Source organism: Puntigrus tetrazona, chromosome 2, assembly GCF_018831695.1.
Source record: "Puntigrus tetrazona isolate hp1 chromosome 2, ASM1883169v1, whole genome shotgun sequence".
Taxonomy (NCBI): Eukaryota; Metazoa; Chordata; class Actinopteri; order Cypriniformes; family Cyprinidae; genus Puntigrus; species Puntigrus tetrazona.
The window spans coordinates 5213839-5223021 of record NC_056700.1 but is presented as its reverse complement, the minus strand read 5'-3'; the positions used below and the strand labels follow the sequence as shown (position 1 = coordinate 5223021).

Genomic DNA, 9183 nt, shown 5'->3' with positions numbered 1-9183 from the left:
ACAGAGTCAATGTAATAATGGATGTAGTTCCAGGATGAGCAAGGACCTACAGTGAGGGTGACTTTCCACTGCTGAGAAAGCATTCTTCTACTCAAAATTCCCCAGGTCCAAGATGGTTTTGAAACAATTTAAAAAGCAGGCATATCAACAGACTTGAAACAGCGCGGCATTGCCAGAGCAAGTCAATTAAAGAGAAAGCTGGATTACCAAGAAGCTGCGTGATGCAACAGATTCAGATTATTGTAGTGCAATAATAAACACCTCAAATTTTACACAGAATGCACTTTAAAGTGCACCACACAGGAATGAGTCTTTGAAGTGCGTAAAAGCCGATCAAGAGCCCACTGCCCTTGTGTGTGACACATGTGCTCGCAGCTAGGACTCCCATCCCGGAGGAGCCTCACCAGCGATCTTGAATCCTTGAGCCTTGCTTACCACACAGGAGCGTGTTTGGCTGGCCCGTCGAGCCTTTGCCGGGGAGCTTACGACAGCAGTGTTTTACCTGTGCACCACTTGCCGCAGTGCACTGCCGATGGGCTTGAAAGCCAGAGTAAAGAACGGCTAAATAAGTACACATCACATGGACACACTCCACATCTGTCCCTAGACCTACCCCATGTATCTCTCACTTTTCTAGTGAGACAAATAAGAGAATATCATACTAGATCCAAACATCTAAATCAAAAAGCTACAAGAGATCACATTACATACCCAGTGCTCAAGGACATTTCTGTATAACCTACACTGTAAACTGGACACTGAGATCAAGACCAATGACAACCTTTTGGAGCGCTTCATGGGGTGAGGGATGGTGTTAACTGCCTTTCTACAAATTTTGGTTGCACACTGGGATCTATCAGCGCCAAGCAGCATAGGCTGTTAATGGGACTCTGAGGCATAGAGGCCACTCGCGGATGACATACTGGTTATTGGCTCAAGCGTAGAAGCAGGTTAGATCACGGCAAAAATCTAGGTGCACTAGCACCTAATGGATCACTGCATAACTGCAGGAAACTCCCATTCAGATGAGAAAATGCCTGTGATTCAAACTAAAAGTATTTGCATTTTTCTGGAGCATACTATCCATCAAGAAAAAGGCTTTGCAGATTGGCCCAAAACAAACCGGATGCAGAAAACTATTTAGCAGTTACTTTCACATATCTTTTCAAATTTCTCCCCTTGGCCCTACCAAAGTGTAGCAGGCTACTTCCCACCTGACAGGCTGCTGGGAGTAGGTGTTGTGTGGCACTCGCTGCTCAAACTTATGATGAAGTAGTTCAAGAAAGAAGTGCATGATTCCCAATCACAGTTACATGCATCAAAGGTTTCATCGTTTTCTGTATGGCAGGAGTCAGTGCAGCTAGAATCTGACCTGCAGCCCATCGTGAATGATTTTGAGAAATCATCTAGGTGCGCCCCAGGTGTCTCTAAAACCAGCTGCAAGCACTATGGCAGATATTATGTACAAGCCCAGCTCTGAGGTATAGATCAAGCACTAATCTCAATGCCCAGCCAGATGCCCAGTCTTTGGGGCCAAAAGCCTGACAGCGCATTGCAGGAGCTGGCAAGGGATCCAGCTGACTGGCTGGCCACAGAATGTGTTGCATTCAGGATGACTCATTATTTAGGAGTCAGTGTGTTATTATGCCCCAAAGCACTGGGAGGGCAGAAATGCTGACTCTCATTAATGCCGCATCTTATGTGGGAGGCCATAACTTGCAGCCAGGTGAAGCAAACACTGTTTCTTACCCCTGTATGTGAGAGGTGAGATGAAGGGATTATGTAATGAACTGTACTGAATTATGAGTCTGGACCTGTATGCTTGCGTCTGATGGCAGAAGAATTTATTGTCCCTAGTGGACCACTGCTTTCGGATTACAGGGAAATTGATCAGTTCACCAGGTCTGACAGCAGGCACGGGAGGTATTTATGCTATAAAGTTCAAGCATGCATACTATGGACAGCCAGACAATGAGCTACAATTAAGCATGAGCGGTTTAGAAAATGTTCATGTCTTCACACTGCTTTAGTTGATCTAACGGAAAGGCTGAATCGACGTGAAGATTGTGCGACCAGCTATATAGAGAACAAAAAACTTGGCGGGGTTGGCGGATCCATCAGCTGTAATTCCTCACTGGCAAAACACAGGAGTCTATGTCATGGAGACTTGGAACTGGACTTCCCATAGCAAACTGTTTACTCCCAGAGTGGTCAAGGAGTTTCTGAGAAAGCGGAGGTAGAAGCAGTACATGACTAAATTCCATTACTACGCAAGAATGAAAGATCTCACAGCTTAATGTCCACAGCTAACCCTAACTTTAACCTAATGCATCAGAATGAAACCCCTACCTGGAGACCACCCACAGGCCACCCTGGGCTTATGTTTGTGGATGTGCATGAGCTAGTACGTTATACACAGGCGCAACCCTTTTCCAATCAATCACCTAGGCGGAAACAAAGGAGAACAGTCAGGGGTGCAGGGTACTTTTAATTAACATTACATCTGATCCAGCACTGAGTAAAGGACAGTGTCTAGCGGAAACTATAACAATGCGGGGCTGTCAATCAACCACCGTTTGCCCGCCCTCCGAATGTGACATCACACTGCAGTAGAGACTTCGAAATAGGACACCTAGTGAAACTAACTTGGTTTAAAGAGATCAAATTTTTTATCAATGTAGAATTGGCTGTGTTCACATCTGCCAACACACATTTATGTACAAACACACAAAAATTGATTTTTGCATAATGGTGCTTTTTCAATTCACTTTTCAGTAGAGGCACTTTGGCTGATGTGATATAGAATATCTGCAGATCATCAGATCCTCTGTTTAAAATGATTTCATTTCCTCTTGTGCTTCCTGTTTGTCTTCTTATGACTTGACAACCAAGATGTAGCAGTTTGTCAGTGTAGTTTTACCCCACCCCTCCTCCACTGTGATTGGTCGGCTGTCTAAAGTAAGCCAGGAATGAGCGCTGTAGTTAAATATTCTTCAACTCTCACCAGAAAAAAAAACCTCTCAGTGCTCAGCATAGAAATAGACTCTCAGCATGTCATGATACTGCCATCTTAAAAAGCATTGCCTCCCATTAAAAACTATTTTAAAAATCCTAGAAAATGCTTTGGTGTACAGCAGCTCTGCTACTAAATTTGATTAAAAGCTTTGAATGTTTTACCGAAAGGATGAAGCTAAATGGTCAGCTATTTTCAAATGACCTTTAGTGCATGCGGCATTCTGAGATCGCTTTTCATCCTACTTTGGTGCATTGCATTACGTGAACATTGTGATCTACATCTAGAAATAAACTTGGGCGACATTCTAAAGAATTATCAGCATTTGTGAGTTAGTTTTTCAATTAGTTACCAAAATGGTCAATTCAATTTCAATATGAAATAATACAAATAATAAATTAAAGTTGGCTGTTTTCTAAATTAAGTACTAAATATTTTAACAAGTTGTCTCAGATTACAAATGCTTATTATTTTTTACAGACTGTAATCTTTAGAGAATACATTTTTATCATGCAAAAAATATTTTTTTATTTTTTTCCTGCTATCAAACAGTTATGTGATTAATACACATCAAAAATATACAGTTTTTATTTACATAATATGCTGAGTGTGTACTATTATAATTATGTGTATATAAGTGCAAACACTACATTGTTTTAGACTATATCTGTGTGCACTGTGTAATTATATATATATATATATATATATATATATATATATATATACAAACAGTACATATATATATTTATAATGCTATTTATTATACTATTTATAAAATATGTATATATATACTAAATATGTATAATATAAAAAATAATAGTCTAAATATTAAGTAAATATTATATATATATATATATATATATATATATATATATATATATATATATATATATATATATTAAGGCTTTAATTACACACAGATATAGTTCAAAACAAAAACTTTTTATTTTGGATGTAATTAATCATGATTAATCATTTGACAGCACATGTATTTATTTATTTTATTATCTGATTTACTCGTTTACAGGCTTTGGTTTTACTATATGACCCTGGAGACAATAAGGAAAAAGAGTCGACATTCCTTTGAGTGTGGAGACAGGATCTGAGACTGAGATAAGATGCACAAAAGGAGGGAGGTGGCTTCCAGGCTTTATCATGGGTGGCTACTAGTCCATTAAACATCATTATCACGCCACATTTCCATAAAGCGCGAGATGGCTTATTCACCTGTATCAAATATTTCCACGTACATGGCATGGACTGACTTTTTGTTTATTGACTTTGAGATTCTTCACATCATTCTCTTGTTTTTAAAACAGCGCCCGCTTCCCTCTTCAGAGGAAGCCGATCACGAAACAAAATGATAGTCAATCATTATATTCCAATGGAAACTAGGGCGTGGTCTTAAAATCGACATCAGTTACATAAATTATTTTAAACAATTACACCATTTGAGTAATATTGATATTCTTGTATCTGAATGCTTGTGAAATTCTACGAAACATGCTGAGCGTTAGTTCATCACGTGAAGCGTTTTTTGGTGTATGCTGTACAGGCAGTTCTTTGATAAGTGTGTGTCACACACAGTTTCATGCTGCTCTATGGCTTATTGTACATCAGATTTCATAATTGCATAAGTTCACTCCCACATCAGAAAATGTCAGGTCATTTAGCACCATATTTAGTGGATGCTTTTCAAGAGAAAGACTTAAGACTACAAGAAATGTCAAAGTGTAAAAAGTGAAACATTGCATTTTGTGCTCTTGTTTTTGTTATCTAGTCCTTTAGTTTGTAGTTGTAGTTCCTGTTTCCCTTCTGTGTTTTCCTGATTGTTCTCATTTTGTGTCTCACCACCACCTAATTAGCTGGAGTATTTATGGCCTCTTGTTTCCCAAGCCCCTTTTTGTTTGAGTTTACCTACTGTCATTTATTTTCTAACATCACAGTTTCAGGTTCCGTTCATAGTTAAAGTCTAGTTTAGGATATGTGTATGTGACAATGAAATACACTTCACTTGTGTTCAGTTTAGTATGCCTTCAGTATATTACAGGCAATCAGTCCACATATTTCAAACAAAGTGACTTTTAAAAATGTCATGGATATACCTTCTAAAAAGTAACTCTCCATTACTAGTTAAAACAAAATGCATTTGATTAATATCTTAACAGTTATATATGCAGCAAAAAAGTCAGCTGATATTTAAATCGTCATTTTTGTCTTGGAATTTATTTTTGTAATTCATATAAAAACACTTTAGGATTAAACATTATGAAGTTTAATTACAAAAAAACACAATATCATAGTGTACCACGTTACACAGTACAAAGTGAAAAAAGCATTCTACAAAAACACAAAGTGTTTAAGAAAAAAATAGTGAAAACTGTATAAATTTCCTGAGTACATACTGATTCACTAAATAAGAAGTACAAACAATAATACAAACTGCCAGCTGTCTCTCTGAACAACTCACGAGGGGCCAGTTTTGCATTTGCAATTCACGCTGTCATATAGTCAATTAAAATGAAACGCTATTCTCTGTGTAGGAAAAAGCAGGTATATTTACAGATGTTTTGTGCTCTTGAAGAATATCATACACTATCATATCACTTTGATGACATCTCCGACAGCAGCAGGGATCGTCAGTACCGTTACAGTGTCGTAGTCTGTGGCGGGCGGACACCAGCACCCTCAGCCTTGTCAGGGAAGTCGATCGTCCAGTTTAGGGTAGAGAAGAGAAGTCATAGACCAGCGCAGCTGCCACACCCCGCGCATGGGCCCACCCAATACACCTGAAAACAGAAGAGAAATCATCTCAAACATCGGCGGAAAACAACCAACATTTAGAAGCCTGTTAGCGTTTGTGGGTGGGATTGCTTATATAATATCCTATAAAAGATTCCGAGAGGCGCTTACTGGTGCTAAAATCTTTGAAGCTTTTCTGATTTGTTGTTAGCAGCGCACATGGTCAGTTGCTGCTACAAAAAGTTATCTTTTGAGTTATGCTTTGAAATTTTGTTTAATTCGTTTAAACAGGTTGAAAATGGTTTCTACACCACATTTTGGTCCACTTTAGGCCTTCTGTTGACTGTCAATTTCTAGTAACCTGACCCTATGCGACAGTCTACTAATACGCTTCAATCAGAGTTTCTTGACATGCACTTGCAAATATACTTATAGTCAACAGTATTTCAAAAGTGGACATCAATGTGTTTTGTTCCTCTTTCTCCCAATGTAGGATTATTCTGGGTTTGTTTACTCGTCCAAATCAAACTTTACTCCCAGTTTCTCTGATATTCTGGTCTCCATATATGACTTGAGTCAAATGTAAGTATGTAATAGCAAATTTTCCTTTTTAAAAAATTCCCGAAGTGCTTATATTAAACATATTTAAGGTAAGAGTTTGTTTGTGTCACTATCTTCATCTCAATATGTCTTTGAGTACAAACATCTCATGAACATCTTAAAAGACATTTTGAAATGGCTTTAACACCATATTGGAGGTGAGCCAATACAGGATGAAAAGTTTCCTTTTTTAGAATCTTAAAGGGACATCAGTGGGGACCAAAACTTTTGATACTCACGTTCCTCAAAATATCGTCATAATATCGTAAATAACATTTTGGATGAACTGTCCCTTTAAATATATGTCTCTGCATGTACATATGCTATCTGGGACTTTAAGTACACTACGTAACCCTTAGCAAACAACACACAAACATGTGATTTAACTAAGATTAGCTATAGATAATTCTAGACTAGGCATTCATCTAAAACAATATAATTGTTACTCATTAACCATAAAAGTTCAACATGAGCCCGATTCTGTCTTCTGATAAGATCCCGAATGGTTTAGATTCAACAAATTAATTCTCTATTGTTTTAGATATAATGCAAAAGGGGAAAAAGAGGTGCAGTTTGCAGTGGTTGGTAAAATCTCTGAGAATCACTGCAGGGCGAAAGATCGGGCGGATTGATCCGCATCCCGTGAAACTGATCTAAGCGAGGAAAAACAAAGTCAAGGGTGATTGAATCAGTCATGCTACTTTTATTTTTTGTTTCTCTTAAAGCAGAAACTAATTTACATACTTAAACATCATGCTGCTTTATGTATTCATATGGAAACCCTGGCAATGTTTTACAGCAGTTACAGGAATGCTGATGCAGAAAGAGGCAGCGGCAGGAGAAGAGTGATTACTCACGGCTGTCAAATGACCCAGGCAGACGCTGAGGAAGCCGATCGCCAGAGAGCGGAGCCTGACACGTCCGCCTTCTTTTGTCCGTGGTTGCTATGACACACAACACTAGCTGGAAGGTAGCAAAGAGTTCAATACCAACACCTTGACCGGAGAAATATCGCTATGGATCTGTAAATAAAAAAATAGATTTTGTTAAGATTGTTGTAGAGATTCAAGCGACTAATCTGTATTTCTAGTCAGCATCACAATCCAATTAAAGAAAACACTCAGTCGATCCACGCTTATACAATAAGATACATGGGGTGATGATGTAAATCATGTTAATCATGCAAGTATGAAATAGTTTTGGGTCAGAGGACAGCAGTCTGGTGTCAAACACGATATGACTCCGTTTACTGGCAAAGTAAATAAGTGCATTACGCCTTCTTGAAAAGTTAAAGCGTAATCACTGGAAAGAACGCCGCCTCTGAAGACAGATGATAAAAGTATCGTCAGCCACACACCCATTCACAGACGCACCGAGCTGTGTCAGGAGCCACTATCATGCTTTCATAGATATTTTGAATCACACGTTCTGTTTTCAATTTCCTCTTTAAAAAAAAGGTCTATATGGTTTTTTTTATAATTACATTATTTATAGCTTTACATATTTATAGATATATCAGTGTAATATAGTGCAATATAATTTAGAACTACAAGAAACCAGACACTGGGTTTCTTTGTTTACCAATTGTTTATATTTTGCATTTAGGTAAAACACAAAGCTGTTACCAAAAGTGTTATCTGAACCTAAAATGGCTTTTTCTGCACTTCAACCTCATATAGTCGACTATAAACCAAAGCATAAAACCAAATTCTGATTTGATATTCTTTTACCATTAAAATTCAGTATCTAATTATTTATTTGTGAAATGTAAAAAAATCATACCTTTCCTAGACTTAAAATGTACATACAAATGTTCCAGTTCTCCAGGAGATTCATTGAAAAATGTACACATGATACGCACAACTAAAGAGAGAAAAACTGAATTGTAACTACGGTAATCCTGTAAAAGAGCAGTCAGAGACCTGAAGGTCAGGGTACTCACCGTATTTAGCCCCAGGGCTTCTCCTTTGGTGACGCCGTACACGATGCCGCTCGCCAGCGCCGCCGCGCGAACATCTGGGCCACGATATACATCACAGCCTTCAGCAGGCTGATCTGGCAGCTGGCCAGCAAGCCCAGAGTCACAGCCGGGTTCAGATGGGCTCCGCTGATGTGACCCAGGCTTTGGGCGAGAGTGGCAATGGACAAACCAAACGCCAGAGCCACCTTGACCTCCTGATCTGGCTTGTCATTGCTGGCGTTTCCGACAGGCAGCTGTAATGCTGAGGAAGATGAAGAGGTCATGCCCACCAGCTCGGCCAAAACGGCCCTCCAGAACGCCTTGCTCTTCAGCTCCTTCATGACGGGCAGCTCTGGGCACGCGGATGTGTTATTGTGGGGGTTTCTGAGGGCACTGAGTAAGTTTCTCTGCCAAAAGACAGTATTTATAGGGCAGGTCCTGCTAATGAAACAGGGGCGGGTTTAAGTTACAGGACAGAAGGAGTGTGTGAGTGAGTGAGAGAGAGAGAAAGAGAGAGAGGAGAAACAAGCAGGCACAATTAATGAGAAAATAGTTTTTGTTCCACCTTTTCAACTCTCATCCTCACTTTAAGCCTAGCTTTAAATCTGGTTTTATTTGAGCCTTGATCTCCGGTTGATTTTGACTTTTATTCTGTTCCAACTTGGAGAACAGACTAGCGGATTGTCACATTTCTCACGTTTTAGAATAATGCAAAGTTTTTACCAAAGCTAAGATTGGAAACTATGTAGTGACTTCAGTGTTGCACGAACAGAAACGTACATTTTAGTTCACCCCCTTTCTGGAGATTACAGTTCTGCACATCCTGAACTTTCAGGACCGTGAGATACACAAATGGACTGTGACCAGA

The 9183-nt window shown here is 39.1% G+C and overlaps 1 pseudogene; it reads right to left on the bottom strand.

Annotated features, from left to right (window-relative positions):
• Positions 1–5710: 5710 nt before the first annotated feature.
• On the bottom strand, positions 5711–8717 carry LOC122361091 (annotated as a pseudogene).
• Between the last annotated feature and the right edge of the window lie 466 nt (positions 8718–9183).